Source organism: Dryobates pubescens, chromosome 13 (assembly GCF_014839835.1).
Source record: "Dryobates pubescens isolate bDryPub1 chromosome 13, bDryPub1.pri, whole genome shotgun sequence".
Taxonomy (NCBI): Eukaryota; Metazoa; Chordata; class Aves; order Piciformes; family Picidae; genus Dryobates; species Dryobates pubescens.
In genome coordinates, this window is record NC_071624.1 from 26,343,483 (window position 1) to 26,364,661 (window position 21,179).

At 46.6% G+C, this 21,179-nt stretch overlaps 1 protein-coding gene across 4 annotated transcripts in view; it reads right to left on the minus strand.

Moving 5' to 3' along the window:
• SPNS2 (SPNS lysolipid transporter 2, sphingosine-1-phosphate) overlaps nucleotides 1-21,179 on the minus strand; it is a 163,383-nt gene that overhangs the window by 98,586 nt on the left and 43,618 nt on the right. The window lies entirely within an intron of this gene.

The following is a 21,179-nucleotide window of genomic DNA, read 5'->3' on the forward strand; positions in this document are numbered from 1 at the left end:
ATCCCCTCTTGAACACCTCCAGGGATGGTGACTCCACCACCTCCCTGGGCAGCCCATTCCAATGGCAAAAGACTCTCTCTGGGAAGAACTTCCTCCTCACCTCAAGCCTAAACTTCCCCTGGTGCAGCTTGAGACTGTGTCCTCTTGTTCTGGTGCTGGCTGCTTGAGAGAAGAGACCAACTCCCTCCTGGCTTCAACCACCCTTCAGGTAGTTGTAGACAGCAAGAAGGTCTCCCCTGAGCCTCCTCTTCTCCAGGCTAAGCAATCCCAGCTCCCTCATGGCACTTGTCTGTCAGGGCTTAAACTTGGCTTTTGCATTTCCTGCTGTTGGGAAAGGAAAGATTAAACATTCAAGGCAACTTTTGCTTTATAGCCACTTCCACTTGGAGCTGGCTTTTCTGCAAAGTGCTTTTAGTGTGGTTTGATTTAGACCCCTGACCAAAGCTGATGAAAGGAACCTCACTTGATTCAGCAGGCCTTGAAGCTGAGTTTTCTGTTTAGATAGAACTGCTTAAAAATCCCCAGCAGCAGCAGAGATCAGAACCTCTTTACCAGTAAACAAGTTGTAGTACTTGTAAGTTTTACTACATCCCTGTGATAGAAAAGGTTATTCCTGGAAAAAAAGGACAGAGAGCATCAAAAAGAACTGTCAAAAGGATAGAAGAGGTCCTTTTTACAGTAAAACATCAAACACACAGGAAAAGGAACAAGTGATGTGGGATGCAGAAGAGATCTATTGCTATGAGTAGCACGGGAAAGGGGAGAACTGTATCGCATCCTCTCTTCCAACCTGGTTAATTCTGTTCAAAAGCAACTTTGTCCCTGCACATGCACTCAAGCACTAAACAATGAAGCACTGAGTCAAGTTAAGAGAAGATCTGGCCTTTTGCAGTTTCTCCTCCATTTGATGTAACCAGCTCTGGCTGTTAGAGAGCTTTGCCGGTTAGCACAGTGGAGCGAAAGAGGACATCACCCTCCCTGGGTGCAGCCTCAGTGCACCCACAGTTCATGACATGGGTCGGTTTGCCGCTGCCCAGTCAGCTGCAGGGAAACCTCATTAACTTGGCTAGCCAATTAGGATGGATTTGTATCCATTCTGGTCGATCCTGCATTAGACATGAGATCCCAGAGGTGCAGAGACTGCTCAATAGCTTTGCAGTGCTGCAGCTCCATGAGTGACACTGCTACAAGAGAGGGTTTGCCTAGCCAGGACTGAAGAACTCCTAACCCAATCTTAGCTGCTGGTACAGGGACAGCCATCACTCCTAGCACTCGTGGAAGGCTGCAGCTGAGCAAGCACTTTTGCTTTCCCCTTTCTGAGCAGTTTTCCAGGGTGTTCTGCATTTGCCATCCATCTGAGAGCTTCAATCACAAATCCCCAGCAGGGAGGAAAGCTGCTCCCACATCCCAGGAGGATGAAGCACCCAGGGCTAGAAAAAGGTGTCTCGAGAAAAGCATTTAAACAACCACAAGCCCAAAGAACCTTCATTTTATTCTATTTTATTCCATTCCATCCTATTGTATTCTATTCCTCTACTTGAGATCTTTCTTTTTCCACTGCAATTATAACACCAGGCACACACCACACCTGCATTCACAGAAGCCTTTGGAAACAAAGGTGAGATCTTCTGAAAGAAGTGGTCAGACTTTCCCTTGTGTCAGTACTGGAGCTTGAGTGGCCATCTGGAGAGCAAAAATCAGGGGACTGCTGAAGACTGCAGTCTTTTCTGGCAGGATCCCTGCTCCAGGGCAAAGCAGTATAAAGGGTGGCCAGGCACAGGGCCTTAAGGCAGGAACAGTTTGGTGCACCTTTGCTCCCAAACCCTTCTCAACCATAGTGTGCACTTGAACAGGCCAAGAAATGACAGCCTAAAGCTGATAATGCAGAGTAATCCAAATCCCTTGATCCTTGAAATCTGCATTGAGTACCATGAATTAGATTTAAGTAGCTATAAAATACTTTAAATCTGTTATTCTCTTAATAGAATGATGCAGCATTTGTATCTGGTGTAAAGTGAAAGAATGTTCCTTGTTTCCATTTTGAGATAGGGGAGGAAGACTGTTTTCATCCTAAGATGAGGTTTATCATCCTTCTTTACAACCTCACCACTAATCCTGCATCCTAACTCAGCTAACGTTTTCACTTCAAACAATGAACTGTCTCAAAGAGAAATCAATCTCAAAAGCCACTTCCTGCAGCAAGAGGGAACAGGAGAGAGAACTCTGAAAGCAGAGGGTATTGCTAATAAATAATTTGCTGCAAGGAATTTACCAATAGCAGCAGCTTCCTAAGGAAAACACCACAACAGGGAGTGCTTCCCTTTCTCTTTAGAGTGGAATCAAGAGCTTCTCATGGCATTGTACTCACAGAAGCTTGCTAAAAGAAATGTTCACCTGACATATTCTTATCCTAGAGCTTTTCACAGAATCACAGAATGTTAGGGGTTGGAAGGGACCTTGAAAAGTCATCCAGTCCACCCCCACTGCCAGAGCAGGATCACCTACACCAGATCACACTGGAATGCATCCAGGCAGGTTTTGAATACCTCCAGAGAGGGAGACTCCACAATCCCTCTGGGCAGCCTGTTCCAGTGTTCTGTCACCCTCACAGTGAAAAGATTTTTCCTCTTGTTTCCATGGGACTTAGAATCATAGAATCAATAAGGTTGGAAAAGACCTCAGAGGTCATCAAGTCCAACCTATCATCCAACACCATCTGACCAAGTGCCTCATCCAGGCTCTTCCTAAACACCTCCAGGGATGGTGACTCCACCACCTCCCTGGGCAGCACATTCCAATGGCCAATTACTCTTTCTGGGAAGAACTTTCTCCTCACCTCCAGCCTAAACTTCCCCTGGCACAGCCTGAGACTGTGTCCTCTTGTTCTGGTGCTGGTTGCCTGGGAGAAGAGACCAACCCCCACCTGGCTACAACCTCCCTTCAGGTAGTTCCTATGCCTCAGCTTCCACCATTGTCCCTTGTCCTGTCACTGGGCATTGCTGAGCAGAGCCTGATTTGTGTTTGCTTGCTCTAAGATGCAGGCAGCACCAACAAGGGCTATTGCTCTCAAAATCCTGCCATCTGCAGCCTTATGCTAATTCACATTTTTAGGAAGAGAAATGTCTGTGGAATGGGAATATGCTAAAACTCACAGAAGATATGGGTGCAGAAGCAGCTGTGGAGAACTGCTTTTCTTTCTTGCTAATCCAACGATCTTGGACTGTCTGATTTTCCTCAAAGCTGTTTCTCCAACCTCCCCCCTCCACATCCTCCCAGGGATCTTAGTGCTTCATAGATCTTAGTGATTCATGGTTGTTTGTGGAGGAAGCACATAAATTTCTTAACACTGGCCACACAAACTTTTACTCCAAAGCAAGCTGCTCAGTTGCCTCTTTCTTCCTGAGTTACCTGTAAAATACAACAGTGTCTCCTGCAGTGACAGCTCTTGCTCTGTAAGCTACGACCCATTAAGGGCTGGACCAAACCCACACGAATTTTACAAAGGAAATCTCCACAGTGCTTGACTGGGCTTCAATCCAAAGCACCAAGACAGAAGGAGAGAAAAGCATCTCTCAGTGGAATCTCACAGCTCTCTCCTTAGGAGTGGCGTCCATCTTTCTGCCTCAGGCACCGGCACTAAGTAAATAATAAGTCCCCCAATAAAAAGGTCTTTCACGTAGCCTCAGGAGACCACTTCAGAAGAAGACAAGAACAATGGCAACAGATCAGAAAACCGTGTAGCCTTGCATCCTGCCTGTGACACTGACAGCGATCAGATCCTTCCGAGGAAAGTACACAAAATTCCTGCGCAGGCAGCCGAATTGCTCAGAGCTTGGCTTACGCCCTCCCAAGCGCTGCAATGTGTTATCCCCATAAAGATTTGGTCTTTTAAGCTCTGGCCCTCACAGTGCTCCTTGTGACATTCATTTCCACAAGGCTAACTGTTCACTGATAAGCTTCTGGAATGCTTTCCAGCAAAGTGACCTGTGCTGATTGTTCCTGTGTTAGGAGGAAAAGAAAGAAAACACACCCTGCCTTTTGGAGGCTTCGTGACTCCAGGTGTTTTTATAGCACCCCCCTCTTATTTTGGAGAACAAGCAAATGAATCACAGAATCATAGAATCAACCAGCCTGGAAAAGACCTCAGAGATCATCAAGTCCAACCTATTACCTAATACCTAACACCTCCTGACAACTAAACCATGGCTCCAAGTGCCACGTCCAATCCCCTCTTGAACACCTCCAGGGATGGGGACTCCACCACCTCCCTGGGCAGCACATTCCAATGGCTAACAACTCTTTCTGGGAAGAACTTCTTCCTAACATCCTGCCTAAACCTCCCCTGGCACAGCTTGAGACTGTGTCCTCTTGTTCTGGTGCTGGTTGCCTGAGAGAAGAGACCAACCCCCATCTGTCTACAACCTCCTTTCAGGTAGTTGTAGACAGCAAGGTCTCCCCTGAGCCTCCTCTTCTCCAGGCTAAACAACCCCAGCTCCCTCAGCCTCTCCTCATAGGGCTTATGTTCCAGACCTCATGGGGCTTGTGTTCCAGACTCCTCCCCAGCTTTATTGCCCTTCTCTGGACGCCTTCAAGTGTCTCAATGTCCCTTCTTAAATTGAGGAGCCCAGAACTGGACACAGTGCTACAGGTTATCTGCAAAAGTGCTGCTGTGAGAAGGAAGGGATGTGCATGTGAAGACAGCATGTGGGTATGCTCAGGGCCAGGGCTGGCTGCCTGAATTGGACACCCTGGCCCGAAGTGTCGTGCGTGTAACTGCGCTTGCTGTCTGGTTTCATTATGAGTCACAAATGCTCTAAAAGGCAAGAAAGGAATCATTTGTGCTCTCACTCACCCTGTAACCTGAACTAATTCTTATTTTATCATCCCAGTCACTACATTTGCACAGTCACAGACTCTGTTCTTAGACAAAAACATTTCACCAGTAGCTGCAAGGGCCAGGAAATAAAATGCTAAGCACAGACCTGGGCTTGTTAACAGTACAGTGTGGGTCAGGGAGGGGTCTGGATGTGCCAGACAGCAAGGTCTACCTTTGGCAGAAAACAAGGCTCCAGCCCTTCAATATTTACCACACCATAGAGGTTACCTGTTCAATACATCAGGTAACCCCATCTGTGCTTCACTTAGGAACTGGCTTCTGAACTACAGGGGACAGGTTTCCAGACAACCACCAAACCCCCAACCATCCTAACATGTACCACAAGTGAGCCAGAGGCATCAAGAGCATGATCTTATGACTTTCAGAATGCCCTCAACTCCCACAGCTCTCTGTCCAGCATGCTTTAGAGGGAATCTCCTCATCATTTAAGAAGCAGTGGTCTGAGCACAGGATAAGGATCATAAACACTTCCTACCTCCTATACCTGGTGCCCATCAATGCTCAAACAACTCCCTGCCAGGGCGCAGAGAGCCACGGGCTCAACCATTTACTGTTTCAAATGCCAGCAACATTTCACCAGGCTTTTGTACCCCTAAGTGAATACAGAGAAACATTGCCAGCAACTGCAATTTGCAATTGCATGTTGACCAATGGCACAAGAGAGCTGAGCAGCCAGCTGGCCCCAAATAAACACCTGCAATGACAAGCAGCCTTCATCCTACATCAAGCAGGGACCAGAAGGTATGGCAGGAAGCCTCTCCCACAGTTTCTAAGTGGCTGGTGCTGTTTGAGAGAACTTTTCTCTTAATGGGGAGCTTTTCCCCTGGCAGTGTTTAGAAATGCTCTTGCCCCTTGCTGTTAAACATGACAACTCAGACAAAGGGCAGGGGTTTCAGAGTGGCTGGGTGGCCTTCAGAAAGGGATACATTCATTTAAGGGAATTGTTGGAATAGTGCTGTGTTTAATCCACTGGGGTTTGTAGAAGGATCATCATGACACTGGAGAACGAATTGGGTCTCTTGTCTGCTTTACAGTTGTTATTTCTGAGATTATCACCCACAGGAATTTCCAAAGCAACGTCTCTGACTTGCAAAAACACTTTAATCCAAGCTGAACTGCAGCTCCAGGAGTGGGCTTTGCAGCTAAGCTTTCATCTGTGGCCACAAGAAGGTGACTTCTGTAAGCAGCCTCAGGGTTAAGAGCAGTTTCAATAGCCATGGGGCACGGCTGGCCCCTGCTTTAAATAATCCCTCATTTGAAATGCCTTCTGACTAGCATCCTTCTGGTAGGATGAGTCCTACTGGGAAACAACAGACTGAACTGAGCCCTGCAATGCACAAGGTTTGCCTTCATGCATCATCAATTACATTAGTGGGGGGAGGGGGAGAAAGGAAAGACAATATTTGGTGAATCCAGGGATTGTTAACATAGTAAAAAAGAATGAAAATAAATTCAATCAGGCCTAAATATGTAGAAAGTGAGACTGATGACTGGGCAGGGGTCCCTCTGAAGCTAGGTGGTGTTCAGCATCTTTTCCATTCCCCTCCCTAATGACCACACCATCATACATGTCTGTGATGGGTTATGCCCATCCTGAAAGCAGGGGTGTGTGTGTGTAGGGCTTGTGAGAGCCTTGCTCTCCCTGGAGGGTGTTTTCTCCCTGGGGAACTGAGTTGGTCTGTTCCACTTCCCCTCCCTGTACAGCAAGCCAATAAAAAGGAAGGCACTGCAGCCATTGCTCTCTTTTACTTCTGCCAGGCAGGGATGAAAGAGAGTTGCTGCTGGCCTCCTGCTTCTCTGCCATGTGGACAGGCCTGGTCCTTCTTCCCTGCTACATCCACACCTCCTCAAAGAACTCATTTTGTATACATATTTTCCCCCATCCATCCTTGTTCCTTACCCTTGTGAACCCTTCCTGTTATTGTCATATATATATTGTTTAAAGAAAATTTTGTCCTCTCTACTTCCAAACCAACTCCAAATTATTTCTCAGGGGATTTGCCTCCTTCCTTTTCTCTCTCCCTACTGGGCAAGAGGAGGGGGGAATGGGGGAGGGATTCTTAGTCTTGCCCCCATCTGAGCTGTTAAATCCCAGTTAAGGCTGAAACCACCACAATGTCCCAGGCTGCCAGCTGACCCGTCCCACACAGCTGAGACCTGAACCTTGGTGTGGGGGGGGACTATTGCCAGCAGTTTGTCTGGTGATTAGGCAATGAAGCCTACTTCGTGAACTCTGAAACCATAAAGAACAGGTTCAATAAGTCCAAAGAAGGGAAATTAACATGTCTTTTGTGCACAAGGCAAACATTGTGCTCAGTGTGCTTATACACAAGGCAAACATCAGCTCAGCATGTCACACACTGCATTGCTCAAGTCATTGGTGGGTATAACATCAGCAGCTGGTGGGAATGCCTCACTGGGGAGCTCTCAGTGCAAATTCAACATCCATTGTATAATATCCTGCATTATTATCTAAGGTATTTTCCAACCTGGTTAATACTATTCTGTTCTGTTCTATTCTATATTATTACCTCTGCTGCCACAAAACATCCTCACTGAGAACTGAAGGCAGCTTGTTCTTCAGGAAAGTCTCCATGGTTTTGGTTTTGCCTTTTTTCCAGAGCCATTTTAATATTTTCTCTTTGTCTTGCCACCATCTCCCCCAGATAGGGCACATTTTGTACCACACTTGCTGACAACTTGCCATATTGCTACATCTAGTTACTATGACTGCTCTGTTCACCAAAAAGCTGGAAGTAGTCATAGAATTGTTGTGGTTGGAAAGGACCTCAAGGATTATCCAGTTCCAAACCCCCTGCCATGGGCAGGGACACCTCACACTACAGCAGGTTGCTCACAGCCACATCCAGCTTGGCCTCAGAAACCCCCAGGGATGAGGCTTCCACCACCTCCCTGGGCAACCTCTTCCAGTGTCTCACCACCCTCACGGTGAAGAACTTCTTCCTGACATCCAAACTGCATCTACCCTTTTCTAGTTTTTTGCCCCTCCCCCCCAGTCCTATCACTCCCTAACACCCTAGAAAGTCCCTCCCCATCTTTCTTGTAGCCCCCTTAAGATACTGGAAGGCCACAATTAGGTCTCCTCGAAGCCTTCTCCTCTCCAGACTGAATAGCCCCAACTCCCTCAGTCTGTCCTCATAGCAGAGGAGCTCCATCCTCATGGCCCTTCTCTGGACACCTTCCAGCACCTCCAGATCCTTCCTGGAATAGGGACTCCAGAACTGGCCACAGTAATGGGAGGCTCTGGATGAGTAAACCACAAATGAAACCACCTGCACCTCTTGGCTGGTGATGCCAGTTGAGGGAGATGGGGCACTGCGCAGACCCACACCGCAGTGGAGCCCCAAGACCTCAGGTTTGTGGATTTAATCTCAGTGGTCTTGTGAGCAGCTTGAAGATTGTGTTTTCAAAGCATGCTCAACTCTGTTTCACTTCACATACCCAAACCTGGTTTTGCACACTGCCCAGGCCACTGGACAGCACAAGAGCCAAAGCAAGGCAGTAGCCTGCTAGATCCCACTTATTATTGTATCCACATCTCAAACCTCTATCCCTTGACAGTGACTCTGTAGCCAACAAATTCCAAGTACCTTAACAGCCAGCTCTCAAGGCTGATGCTTTGACAGATGGTGACAGATACTAGGGAAGCTAAGCAGCTTGAGGAAGTCAGTTTCTTTATAAGAAGATCTCATCACATTTTCCAACAAATGCAACAAAATCCTTCTTAGAGGTAGAGTCTCTTTCTGAGCTCACATTACTAAGCAAAAGCAACCACACAGCTGATGGTGTTCTCAGCCTTGTGAGCTGTGGTAACATAGTAGTAGTAGTACCTTAATTTTACACACTCTGGTAGTGCTCCTGTGAACCTCAGCTTGGGGGGCATCAGATAGGCAGCAGTTTGATGGTGGGAGATGTCAGTTTGAAAAGAAAATGGGGGAGACCACAACAGCAAGAACTGAGCCACCATCCCTGGAGGTGTTCAAAAAGGCTAAGGGAGCTGGGGTTGTTTAGAGGAGGCTCAGGGGAGACCTCATTGCTGTTTACCTGAAGGTTGGTTGTAGCCAGGAGGGGGTTGGTCTCTTCTCCCAGGCAATCAGCACCAGAACAAGAGGACACAGTCTCAAGCTGTGCCAGGGGAAGTTTAGGCTGGAGGTGAGGAGAAAGTTCTTCCCAGAGAGAGTTGTTAGCCATTGGAATGTGCTGCCCAGGGAGGTGGTGGAGTCACCATCCCTGGAGGTGTTCAAGAGGGGATTGGACGTGGCACTTGGTGCCAGCGTTCAGTAGTCATGAGGTGTTGGGTGACAGGTTGGACTTGATGATCTTTGAGGTCTTTTCCAACCTTATTGATTCTATGATTTTCATTTGTGTTCTGGTGGATTCATCTAGTCACAGACTTGCATGGCTCTTACCATGAAAACTCTTTACATCAGCCCTTCTGAACTAATATCTATTTTTAGTATTAGGGTGTTTTTTTTTTTAAAGGATCCTCAACTCAATCACTAATTTTGAGCTTGCAATTTACCCTGGGAGCAATTTTTTCTGGTGGAATTAGCTCTACTTAACTACTTTGAATTGCTGGCACAATTAGTAAGCTGAACATTTATACATCCCGAGCTACACCTCTAAAGTGGAAAGCTGCTTTTAGAAGCAGCCCATATCCTTAAATGGAATGCAACTCAGTTCAGTGACACATGGATCTCTAAAGCATCCTGCACATTCCAGGGTAAGTGAAAAAAAAACAAACCTCCAAACCTTGCCTATTTTTCCTTTTGGTGACAAAGTTACTCTTTAACTCACCCACCTTTCCTACACGACTCACTGAGTCACAAAAGCCCTCATGAAATAGTACCTTTCTTTGTCAGACTCTGTCCATGACTTCTAGTGCTTGAAAGGTGTGGCCAAGGCCACTCAGGCAATTTTATTGTTATTTATATTGCCAGGAAGGCTGGCCAAATCCACAGGATGCTGAATATACAAGCATGGAGCTGACAGCTAACACCATCAACTGCTGTGGTGACCACTTTAATCCCAGGGTGGGTAAAGGCAAGGACAAAACCCAGTAACTGTGACTAAGGGAGAATTTAAACCAAAGAATCTGGAGCATATTTCGAGCAACCTTCAAGGGAAACAAAATAAACTAAAGCAAATCCAACACCCCCCACCCCCTCCAAAACACCAGAGAGATAATAAAGCCTACCCTGAAAATTGCACTCAGCCAAAGCTATTAACAAGGTCAGTTTTAACAAGCACTTCATCACAGGCTTATAGGGTAGATGATTGCCTTGCCTCTCCAAACTGATGATCTGCACAAGAAAGGGAAGAGGCAAAAGACCCAGAGAAGAGAGCACCTTGACCAGTGCCATCAGAACTGTGAAAAGAAATCAAAGCTCAACCTGCTTTACCTGTACTGCCTCCCTAATTCACTTCCAAGTCCAGCCCAATACTAATTTATTGTTGCTGTTCATTTACAATTAGTGTTGCTCCAAATAGGCAAGTTAAAGGTATTGCTATTGTATTGTATTGTATAAAAAGAGACTGGATGAGGTACTTAGTGCTGAGGTTTAGTTGATTAGATGGTGCTGGGTGATAGGTTGGACTCGATGATCTCAAAGGTCTTTTCCAGCCTGGTTAATTCTGTATTCATAGTTCTTTAAGGCAACTCTTCACAGGTAAGGTTTATTACCATTAATGTTCTCACTTCAATACCACTGTCCCATAAGAGAATAGAATCATAGAATCAACAAGGTTGGAAAAGACCTCAAAGATCATCAAGTCCAACCTGTCACCCAACACCTCATGACTACTAGACCAGGGCACCAAGTGCCAGGTTCAATCCCCTCTTGAACACCTCCAGGGATGGGGACTCCACCACCTTCCTGGGCAGCACATTCCAATGGCCAATCTCTCTCCCTGTGAAGAACTTTCTCCTCACCTCCAGCCTAAGCTTCCCCTGGCCCAGCTTGAGACTGTGTCCTCTCGTTCTGGTGCTCCAGATCAGTCCATTCCCAAAGAGCAAGAGGAAAGACGCAGCCGAGTATGTGAAATAAATCTTGCTTCTGTTAAATATGAGTGGATGCAAAAAGCTTGGAAGGAGGAAATGGTTAAAACTGTCCAAATGTTTAATTAGGAATAACTGCCACAAAATTGAGTGAGGGAGTTGAACTTTCCCTTGAAACATCTTTCCCACTGAAAACCAAAGCACTTCCTAGCCTGCACTCCCAAAGGACACAAGAGTGTGAAGCCCTCCTCCTCCCCAGTCCTCCTGCCAAATAATTTGGTTTCATCTAAGATTCAAAAAGCTAATCCATCCTCAGCCATTTGACTGACACTTGAAAACAACTGGTGAGAGCTTGAGCAAAACAAATCTTTGTGTGCATTTACCTATTTTGTGAGAACTGACTTTGAATTGGGGCAGAGCAACGGACCACAGTCACTGCTACTTTCCCTCCAAAACCAGGATCCCTGCATAATCTAAACAGAAAATTGGTCACTGCTCTATAACCTCAGGTCAGCATACAAGAAAATCCTGGGATATGGGCAGCACTGGGAGATTTTTGTTGTGATTGGTGTAACAATGGAGCATTCATGCAACTCAGCCTTACTGGTGTTAATTGGAATCCAGTTCTGCAGGCTGGTAACATTACCAAATACCATCAGGAATGTTCACTTTTTACGTAATTGCTGCCCTGGAATTCATTTTCAAAGGCAGGTACATGTGCCTACAAATGAGTCACTCCTCCTCAAGTGGCTTTGAGTCTACTCACAGCACTCCCCGCAGCCTGCACCGAAATGTAGCTGCTTCTGCTTGCAACACACCACCTGCTCCAGTAGAATCATAGTATCAGTCAGGGTTGGAAGGGACCACAAGGATCATCTAGTTCCAACCCCCCTGCCATGGGCAGGGACACCTCACACTAGATCAGGCTGGCCACAGCCTCATCCAGCCTGGGCTTAAACACCTCCAGGGATGGGGCCCCAACCACCTCCCTGGACAACTCACTCCAGAGCTTCACCACTCTCATGATGAATAACTTCTTCCCCAAGTCCAGTCTGAATGTCCCCACCTACAGCTTCATTCCCCCTAGTCCTATATTCTGAGATCCTGAGAAGTCCCTCCCCAGTCTTCTTGTAGACCCCCTTCAGATACTGGAAGGCCACAATAAGGTCACCTTGGAGCCTTCTCTTCTCCAGACTGAACAGCCCCAACTCTTTCAGTCTGTCCTCACAGGAGAGGTGCTCCAGCCCTCTGCTCATCCTCATGGCCCTTGGAACAGTTAAAGGCTCTGGTTCCCAGCTCGTGTTCCACAACATAACAGTAAGCATTTGCAGCCAGACATACAGAAAATTTACTTTTATGGTGGTCTGATGATAACCCACTACAAAAAAATTGATTGTAAGGATGCAAAGTGGTCTGGTACACATCCCAAAAGGTTCAAGAAGCACTGGTTTGGAAGAAAAGCTATCTGGAACTCGAGACAGGGCATTAGAGAAGTCCATTTCTGGGCCCCTCAATTTAAGAAGGATATTGAGACACTTGAATGAGTTCAGAGAAGGGCAATGAGGCTGGGGAGAGGTCTCTGGTGCAAGCCCTATGAGGAGAGGCTGAGGGAGCTGGGGTTGCTTAGGCTGGAGAAGAGGAGGCTCAGAGGAGACCTTATTGCTCTCCACAGCTACCTGAAGGGAGGTTGTAGCCAGGTGGGGGTTGGTCTCTTTTCCCAGGCAACCAGCACCGGAACAAGAGGACACAGTCTCAAGATGCAGCAGGGGAAGTTTAGGCTGGGGGTGAGGAGAAAGTTCTTCCCAGAAAGAGTAATTGGCCATTGGAATGTGCTGCCCAGGGAGGTGGTGGAGTCACCATCACTGGAGGTGTTCAAGAGGGGATTGGATGTGGCACTTGAAGCCGTGATTTTGCTAGTCACGAGGTGTTGGGTGATAGGTTGGACTTAGTGATCTCTGAGGTCTTTTCCAAACTTATTGATTCTATGAAAATGATCACATGGACTGGTCAAGGACTTCAGCATTTCCAGCACTATGAAACTTCCCAATCCTTCCAAAGTCCACTAGATGCCTGCTCTAGAACAGAGTGCTCTCTGCTTTACTGCAAGACAGTACTTCCAGTGCTGCTCCACACTCTGTCACAACTATTTGGTTTATCCAAAATGATCTCTCTCTCAAATTAAACACCTCCTCCAACAGCAGTGCCTCCAACTATACTGCATTAATGTGGAAATCTCCCAGCAGGCACAGACCAAGCCTGACCTCTTTATCACCTGTCTCACGTCCCTGTATGAATGTAGCTGCTTACATTTTTCACAGCACAGTATGCTGCCTTGCAGAGCTGTGCATTTGTGCTCTAAGAAAATGAGAGCTCTTCAGGTGTGGGAGGCAAGACAAAACCCAAACAATCTTAAAGCAATTCTTTTAAGAGGGAACACTTACAGCTTCCCTGGGATGAAGCATATTAAATATACAAAAGACATAAAATTAGCTCTATTTTCTCACTCCCAGGTTGTAGAAGACCCTGACCCAACTTCCTTTAAAATCAAGGTAAAAAAAAAAGTAGCTTCCCCTCTGAGCTACCACCATTAAAATGGGTCCAACAGGTGTGAGTAGCGATTGTAGACACAGAGAAGAAATACAGGACTGCTTCTGATTCAGACCATAAACAATCAGAGGATCAATAAGGTTGGAAGAGACCTCAAAGATCATCAAGTCCAACCTGTCACCCAACACCTCATGACTACTAAACCATGGCACCAAGTGCCACATCCAATTCCCTTCTTGAACACCTCCAGGGATGGGGACTCCACCACCTCCCTGGGCAGCACATTCCAATGGCTAACAACTCTCTCTGGGAAGAACTTCCTCCTCACTTCGAGCCTAAACCTCTCCAGTACAGTTTGAGACTGTGTCCTCTTGTTCTGGTTGTCTGGGACAAGAGACCAACCCCCACCTGGCTACAACCTCCCTTCAGGTAGTTGTAGAGAGCAATAAGGTCTCCCCTGAGCCTTCTCTTCTCCAGGCTAAACAATCCCAGCTCCCTCAGCCTCTCCTCATAGGGCTTGTGCTCGAGGCCACTCCCCAGCCTCATTGCCCTTCTCTGGACACAAACACTCCTCTTGCAAAACCATACTTTCAAACTAAACTTACAAGCTGAATGAAAAGCAAGAACTAAATCTAAGAAGATTCTCCAAGTGTTACCAAAAGCTCTTAGCGCTACAGCAGAGGGGGGAAGGAGAAGGTAAGCTCCTCGTGAGGCACTGAATGAAGCACACCCTGGTCTTCCAGTAACTGGTAGCTGTTAGATGTCCAAGAACAGCACTAAAAGAACTCTTAATGTAATTCCAACATTCATCTGCTCCTGGCAACATTCCAAATATGGTGTTAATGACAAAAGGCAAAGGCTGCAAGACTAGCCCTCCTGAACTATGTCTGCATGAAACACACCATAGAGTGCAGCTGCCTGCTCCATGAGATTGCATAGCTGGTGTTAGGAGGAAGTTGGTGTTTAGGAGAATTACACAATGCCACCAACAACCCCATCCTTCCACTATAAAGAGCCTGAGTGCAACTCTGAGGTTTGAGGAGGATGCGTAGGAGGAGATGGACAGGCTGGGTTATGAACTGTTAGGACACTGGGTGGAATGGTAACTCTTCTCAAATCTGTGGGAAATCTTTCCCCTCATTATTATAATAAATTACAGAAGCCAGCACAGCCTTGGCAAGAGGTGATTGAACTAGAGCCTGAGGGAAAAAGCAGGCCAGTGTCTGCTTATAGAACAGACATGCCAGAGGCAGCGCAAGCACGTATTTCCCTTGCAACTACCAGCCCAAACACCTGCCCTGTCTGAAAGGGCAAGAGTGAGGACAAACCTTCCTTCTGTGAAGTAGGAAGATAGGATGGGAAAATTAATTGTTATGTTGTGTTAGTGGCCATGCAGTATCATAAAATCAAGATATTAATGCAGACAAGCCAGGCTGGAGAGTTCCCCTGTTCCAGTAGCCTGCACTCACTTGCTGACATGTACATTAAGGAGATCAAGCACAGCAGTGGCTCAAGCATTTACCTGTTATCAGCAGGAGGCAAGGACACTTTCCTCTCCCTTCCCTGCCCCTTCTGCCCCATCAAGGATTATTTATTTTGCAATCTAGGGCTGCCCAGTGAGGGTGCACACTGTAACCAGCACCTCTATGGTCTGGTTCTGGGTGTAGAGTGGCTGGGCTAGGGCACAAAACCATTTTCCTGTAACCTGCTCACCGAGTGGAGAAAATACTTGACTGCAGGGAGATTTCCAAATATGCTTAGCTGCTTCCATGAATCAGACCCTCTGACTGCCATGACTTCTTAGCCCAGCAGATACCATTCCAGCACACAGGAAGAAAAGGACTGTTGGAACATGTAAAGGATTTATGTGGGAAATAATCAGGCCCTGGACTATCTGAACTCACTTTACCTTGATAAGCAACAAGACCTGCCCTTGGCACAACATTAATCGAGGCTCACTGAACGCAAAGCCCTGGTTTTTCTTCTTCATTGCTTAAACTGGAGCTGCCCTTTACAAACTGTTTAATCAGTGGCATGCTACAGAAGGCTGGAGAAGTTGAGAAAAAAAATGATCCAAAGTCAGGAATGGAGAGGGAAATGAGGAAAAAGGTTTTACTTATCGTTGATAGGACTTACAGAATCTGGCAGAAAGAGAGCTCCATCTTGTCTGGCATCCAGAGGCCCAGATTGCCAGAGGAGTAAACTGGATTTAAGAATGCTTAGCATTTTTTAGGAGAGAGGATGACAGTGGCATGACCTGTTCTGAGTAGGACATGGTTGTCCAAACCCTTTGCAGTCAACAGTGAATGAGAGTAATTACAAAGCATTCTGTCTCGCCTTGTGGATTGGGCACTGAGGTACTTGGGAGGTACTCTGGTGTAAGAATTCCTTCACTCAAAAGTAAACCTCATGAAATTTAAATAGAAAACAGGAAAGCATGCAGAATATGAGTACCTGTGTTCTAGCAAGCACAGCTAAGCAGGTGCAGCAGGAAGTGAAAGAGGAAGATTTGATTCAGATATGCATGGCATAGATGAGAAGCAGGACAGGGTCTATTCAGGTAGAAGCAGATGGCACAAATGAAACATGTGGCACCTGCAGCTCATGTAATATACATCTATTCAAACTTAGCAGCCAGAGGAGGTGGTCTCAGTGTGAATAAAGACATGTTAGAGCAGTATAGGCTGTCACCATAAGCTAATGACAGGAAGATGGGAGTCAAAGGGAGCTGAAAGAAAACCCTTCAATTTAGCAAGCCTGATTTATCCCATCACTGCACTCCATTATCTCAAGTCTCCTATTTACTTCCCATGCTTACTGCTTGGTTGGTACAATCACAGCACACCAGAGCTGCTAACATTGCAAGGTTGCAATCTAACACAAGGTTGCACTAGGTTGGCTCAAGAGGCAGGTAGGTCAAGATTCACTTTTCAAACAGAGGCTTTAGTTAGAATTGACCCTTCCAGGGAAAAGTGAGCCCGTGAGAAGACTTAAGGAAGTACCTGGCAGTGCTAAGCTTCCTGGGATGCAGGGGCTGAAAGGCATTTGGGAGAATGCCCATCTCTCTCCACATGAGCAGAGACAAGTTATTTCAGAGCCCCAGCTATCTGTGATTGTTCACCTCTAATGAGTCCTTCCAGATCTCTGCCTTCTTTTTTCATTTCCTTGCTTCTGACCTTATGCTATCAACTGCTAGTTACCAGGATTTCCTCTAATGACATCCCTATGCTCTTTCTGATGACAGAACCTTTTCCCCTCTGCATTTCAATGGAATCCTTGCCATCCCCTCCATTTGATGCCTCACAGTTTTCACCTGCAAGAAATCCTCACTGGTTTGTGTGCCCTCCCCTGAGCCCAGGCTAGAAGATTAAGGTGCCCATTAACAAGCACCAAATCTCTGGGTCTAACCATTTAACCCAGCTGAATGCTGTGTGTTCAGGAACTGGACCCCAGCTCTCACTCTGGCTGTACCTCAGCCCTGCTGTGTGACTTTGGGCAGCTCATTTCTCCCACCTGGCTTTCTTGGTTTCCCCATCTGTGGAAAAAGGAGAGCCTCATTATCCCTCTCTGGATAAAACATCCTGAGGTCTAACTGCATTGAGAGCCAGGCACTGTTATTATTAGAGCTCAGGTGTGCTAAAAAGGCACTGGCAAGAGACACAAAAGCAAAGTGAATCCAAGGAAAGCAGAGAGAGCAAGAGAGCACAACAATTGGAGAAAGAAGGGGAAAGAAAATCTAGTGAAAACCAGAGTACAGCACTGGAGCACTGCTTCTGTGCTCTAAGTATACATGGAAGGATAATAGTGTTTGGAAGCAGTTCTACAAAGGCAGCTATCCATCTTCTCAGCCTTTGGTTTTTAGAGGTCTGTAGTTTTGGTGAATCCAAATTGCTGCTCCTACTTAACTCCACACATGGGAAAGCCATTTGTATGGTTTGGCTTATTGACTGTATTGACTGACTGCAGCTGGAGAGATCAAGTAGACAAGGGGATGCTCTGTCACCTTTTGAGATCAGCCAGGATTATCCTTTCTCCAGCTGGGAAAAGCAGCAGGTAAGGAATGCAAAGCACAAGAAAGCTTGAATGCAGACCAGGAGGATAGTTAAGGGAATTAACTCTATCTGTGTATTTAGGGCTTTATAAAGGAAGATCAGCACAGAATCACAGCATCATCAAGAGATAACTGAGGCTCTGGAATCAACACAGTTACATGCCTATTGCTCTACAGTGCTGCTGGGCAAGCAGGAGTTGTGATCCATCTGTCAGTGTGTCCTCTGCTGTCACAAGATCCTTGCTGCAGATACTGCCACATTCTGTCCCTTTCCATTATGGATGAGGCTGGAGTGTCCCTGTGATTTTTCTGTACAGGAGTTACAGTGCCCCTCTGCCCAGTTTTCACAGCATCTCCTAGGCAAAGAGCAGCTTGGCTCTTGGGATGAACATAAAAGGAGACCAAAATTCAAATTCTGCCTTTGCACCTCCTCAGAAATCAGCCACCTTTGCTTCCCAGAGGGCAGCAGGAGCTGAGAGGGTATGAATTGGCTTTTGAATGTTTGGTGTGAGAGCGCTGGGAGATTGGCTGTGCCTGCAAAGAAAGGGTCATGGTGTGAACGCAGGGTCAATACAATACATTGCCCTTGGTGGATTCCTTTCCCCCTTCCTAAAACTGTTTGCAGCCTTTTTCCCCCTCAGTTAAAAGGCTTTTCTTGATTATTATCATTTTTTTTTTTAAAAGCCTGTTTGATGAGTGATATCAACTGCCAGGGAATGCTACATTTCACTCCCCCTCATTAACATTGTAAATTAATTTAGGACTCATTTAGATGCAGGATTAACAACCTGAGGATTAATCCACTCTTTATGCAGAGGACATACTGGGGATGAGCAGCCTTTCGTCTCACATCACTCAATTAGGGAGCAGGACCATCTCTTGGGAATCAAATGATGTTTCTGCCTCTGCTTGCAAAGGAACTGCTCAAGGTTAAGGCAGAGGCCTGGGAGAGATCAGTCCTGGTCCCAGCTCTACTGTAGGCTTCCTCTGCGACCTTGGTCAAATGCTTTTGCACTCTGCATCCACTTTATCCAATTTGCACATGTAGAGAGGTCAGACAGAGAACAGACAAAAGATTAAGAGCAGTGTTTATGGTGGTTTAGGGCAGTGTGCTTTATTTCACCAGGGTTAAGGGGACGTGGGCTGTGGGCCAGCTGCCAACACACCAACTTGCTAAGCTGAAGGAATACATTTAACAAGTTTTCAGTTACGTGCCCCTACCCTTTCCTGAGGTGAAAGAGTGGTTTATTTTGGGAGCACTCCCTCCCTGTGATGGCACTGTGAGCAATACATTATTATGGATGGTGCAGGGGCAAAGTCAAGCCCTTAGTTTTCAGATCAGAAAAAAACAACAAACCCAAAGCCAGCCAACCAAAAACCAAAACAGAAAACATTGCTTTTCTCAGGGAAAGAGCTATCAGTTACAAAACTCTTGACACAGCAGCAATCTTGCAATATCTCAGTGACTCTGTTTTCAGATGCTAGAGAAATAAATAACAGTTCTTGCAATTAACAAATGAAAAGCCCCGCTGGAGCTGAGCTCTTATTCGCTGGCAGTAAATCATCTGCAGAAGGATTTCACCCACTGAGGGGGGATGAAGATGAAATACATGCTTTGGCAAGTGTCATTTCCCACCAGAATATTTTCTTGAAGGCACTTTGTGCCTAATGACACCCTGCAAACCTGCTCCTCTGAGTGCAATAAATAAATACAAATAATTGCTGTGGAAAAAGAGCCTGACGGACAAGCAGTGCCGCTCTGGGCAGAACTGATTGATGCTACTTACAATCAGCAGCACTTGTAAACCTCAGGCTTTCTGTTCTGGATGTGTGCTGTGCACACCAGCTCAGCTGAACCCTGCTGTCCCACAAGGAGAGCATTTCTAAAGCCTTAATGCAAACTGGGATCAGCTGTTTGATGTGGCAATGTTGCCCAGAGAAGCTGCAACTGCAGATCATAGAATCAGGGTTGGAAGGGACCACAAGGATCATCTAGTTCCAACCCCTCTGCCATGGGCAGGGACACCTCACACTAGATCAGGCTGGCCAGAGCCTCATCCAGCTTGGTCTTAAACACCTCCAGGGATGGGGCCTCAACCACCTCCCTGGACAACCCATTCTAGGGCTTCACCACTCTCATGGTGAAGAACTTCTTCCTCACATCCAGTCTGAATCTCCCCACCTCCAGCTTCATTCCATTGCCCCTAGTCCTATCACTACCTTATATCCTAAGAAGACCCTCCCCAGCCTTCTTGAGGACCCTTCTGTGCCATGGGCTGCAGGAAATGAAAAGGAGATGTTGCAGTGGTTCACACAGTTTGAAATGGGGGTACTGGTCGATGGTAGGCTGAACATGAGCCTGCAGTGTGCCCAGGTGGCCAATTAGGCCAATGGCATCCTGGCCAGCAGGAGCAGGGAGGTCATTCTGCCCCTGTACACTGCACTGGTTAGGCCACACCTGGAGTCCTGTGTTCAGTTCTGGGCCCCTCCATTAGAGAAAGATGTTGAGATGCTGGAAGGTATCCAGAGAAGGGCAACAAAGCTGTGGAGGGGTTTGGAACACAAGCTCTATGAAGAGAGGCTGAGGGAGCTGGGGTTGCTTAGCCTGGAGAGAAGGAGGCTCAGGGGAGACCTTAATGCTGTCTATAACTACCTGAAGGGAGGTTGTAGACAGGCAAGGACTGGTCTCTTCTCCCAGGCAACCAGCACCAGAACAAGAGGACACAGTCTCAAGCTGCTCCAGGGGAAGTTCAGACTGGATGTTAGGAAGAAGTTCTACACAGAGAGTGATTGCCCATTGGAATGTGCTGCCCAGGGAGGTGGTGGAGTCACCATCATTGAAGGTGTTTAGGAGGAGACTTGATGGGGTGCTTGGTGCCATGGTTTAGTTGATTAGATGGTGTTGGGTGATGGGTTGGATGCGATGATCTTGGTCTCTTCCAACCTGGTCTATTCTAGTCTAGTCTAGTCTAGTCTAGTTAGTCTAGTCTAGTCTAAATAAAAGGCCAAATGGCAGATCTCCAGAACAGTCACCTCTAGTGTGCTCATACAGGATGAAGGATTTTATACAACATATTGGTGGCTAACAGTTTCACAGGCAAGCTCCCGGCAGCAACTGGGGATAGCATAGAGGAGAAAACAAATAAAAGTATGGAGAAAAATGTCTTTCTGGCACACTATTTCTAATCCTAATAGAAGCCTTACTTATTTTTCCAGAAACATAACATTTCCAGTGTGGTTCCCTCAGGCAGATGACAGTGACAAGCCAACCACAGCACCACAAATCTGTGATTCCAACTAATAATTCCATAGGAAGTTTCCAAACGGGATTGTTTCTCTGCTTAAAATATGACTCCAAGCTCTCTGGCTGCTCCTTGCAACTCCCCATAAAGATCAAAAAGTGATGTCATAATTACATGAGACTGCTACTCAGTGCCAATCCAGCCCATTGAGAAAGGCACTCCTGTAAAGCACCTCTAGACCAGAGGCCAGAAAAGCTGAGCTTGTGCTGGGGTTGCACAGCTCCGTCTGCAGCATTAAAACATCTGCCACATTAAAAGGACATCACAATTGCAACAATCCTTCTTTAAACACAAGGAGGAGAAGCTTCTGAAGCTAACAGCACTGAAATCACAGGGATGTTGTTAATCCAGGAGGTATCAAGG